General features: G+C 25.4%; 2 protein-coding genes across 2 annotated transcripts in view; one reads left to right on the top strand and one right to left on the bottom strand.

Annotated features, from left to right (window-relative positions):
- LOC126900001 (uncharacterized) overlaps positions 1 to 2,163 on the top strand; it is a 45,541-nt gene that overhangs the window by 12,692 nt on the left and 30,686 nt on the right. The window lies entirely within an intron of this gene.
- LOC126900003 (dynein axonemal heavy chain 7) overlaps positions 1 to 2,163 on the bottom strand; it is a 37,540-nt gene that overhangs the window by 11,599 nt on the left and 23,778 nt on the right. The gene's annotated exons all lie outside the window — the stretch shown is intronic.

The following is a 2,163-nucleotide window of genomic DNA, read 5'->3' as shown; positions in this document are numbered from 1 at the left end:
ATTTTTGAAAATGTTCCGGAAATACTGCGTCCTTTAAACATATATCAAATTAAAGCTTATTTTATGTACTATAAAATGAAAAAATAAAATTTGTCACGACACTTTTTCTTCTACATTTAAACGGCTGCCGTAGTTAAAAAAACACTATTTTTGTGTTAAAATTTTCGATTTTCGATTTTAAATTTTCAACTTAAAAATGCTATAACTTTTTGAAAAATGTATATATCAGCACAAATTTTTTTTTTCTAAATACATTATAAGTACATCTTTCATTTGACATACTTTTTATTAAAATTGGACAATTTCTCCTTATATAGGGGGCGTTCAAAACTTAAAATATTGTAAAAAACATAAATTTTTTTCAACTGAACTTTTGAAAATGTTCCGGAAATACTGCGTCCTTTAAACATATATCAAATTAAAGCTTATTTTATGTACTATCAAATCAAAAAAAAAAATTTGTCCCGACATCTTATCTTCTATGTGCAAATGGCTGTCGAAAATTTAAAAAAAAATGTAATGTTTGCGATAAAAATGACCTTTTATCGGGATGTTTTTTGTACTTAAAACTGCCATAACTTTTTCAAAAATGAACAAATAAAAATAATATTTTTTTGTATTGAAACCTTAGATATTTCCCTTTCATTTGATATAATTTTTTTTGAAAATCTAACATTTATTCTGCTCACTGAGGGAATTTAAAATAGTAATTTTTTTACAAAAAATAACTTTTTCAACTTGATTTTTGATAATGTTCCGGAAATACTGCGTCCTTTAAACATATATAAAATTAAAGCTTATTTTATGTACTACAAAATGAAAAAAAAAAATTTGTCCCGACGACCTATCTTCTATACGCAAATGGCTACCATATTAAAAAATATGCTATTTTTGTATGAAAATTATGGGTTTTGTATTTTATTTTAATAGAAGTTGATGTTGCTTTTGCAATTATCCATCAATTTTTTTAAATTAAACACTATCTACAGACGAATGACGAATTATGACTATGACAATGATGGTGAAATTTGAATTTTGTCAAAATAAATATTTTAATTCGGTGTATTTGTATATTGTCAGTTTATAAATAGAATTTTTTTTATAGATATACAGGTGATTGATTAACTATGTCACACACATTATCTCTGAAAATATAAGAGTTATCTTTTTTTTTCTTCGTGAAATATTATGTTTATATCTTGATTAAGATTTTGATCTTTATTCTTTATATCTTGGCTGCTCAATGAGTAAAATTACATTTTTATAATCATCCCTTATGCTTTAAATCAGTATCAACTTTCGATTTTCAAATGGCAACCCTTTTTTTTTTTAATTAGATTACATTTAGTTTTAAAAAACAACCCAGCACAGGGGGGACGCGGCACAGTGGTGACGTGACATAGTTGGATCAAGTATAATGATATCTGACAGTAATTAAAATCACTATCATAAAAAACGCTTCGATGCAAATCTTTAGATAGTGTTTAATTTTAAAAATTGGTGGATTGTTCCAAAAGCTACATGATCTGCTATTTCCTTATTTATATCCTGAATAAAAAAGGGATTATTAAAAAATATTATTTTTCATAAAAAAATTGTGTTGATCCATACACTTTTCAATAAGTTATAGCATTATAAAGTTAAAAATGTAAAATATAATATCGAGAATTTTTACACAAAAATTGCATTCGGTAGCCATTTTCACCACGAAGACAAGTCCAAAGGTCAAATTTTTTTTTTTTATAATAAAGTACATTACATTAGCTTTAATTTAAGATATATATAAAAGTGTCAGATCTTCCTGAACATTTTCAAAAGTTAAGTTGAAAAAGTTAATTTTTTGTGAAAAAGTTGTCATTTTAAATCCCCCCCTGTGGGCAGGTAAAAAGTCAGATTTATAAAAAAAATATACCAAATGATAGGTAATGACATCAAGCATCTATAAAAAAAAAATTATATTGATATGTTCATTTTTGAAATAGTTACGGCAGTTTTTAGTAAAAAAAATTTCGAAAATTTCAAAAATTAGCGATTTTTAAATTTGTAATTTTTTTGGAGGTTTCCCCCATTTACGGGGAACGAGGGAAATTTTTTCAATTTTGAAGGGTAATGTCTTCGACTAGATACAATTTGTGATCTTTTGACGTATCGTTGAAAGAAATC

This window comes from Daktulosphaira vitifoliae, unplaced genomic scaffold, assembly GCF_025091365.1.
Source record: "Daktulosphaira vitifoliae isolate Bord-2020 unplaced genomic scaffold, ASM2509136v1 Scaffold_2, whole genome shotgun sequence".
Classification (NCBI taxonomy): Eukaryota; Metazoa; Arthropoda; class Insecta; order Hemiptera; family Phylloxeridae; genus Daktulosphaira; species Daktulosphaira vitifoliae.
The sequence above is the reverse complement of the archived record's forward strand: the minus strand, read 5'-3'. Positions and strand labels throughout refer to the sequence as shown.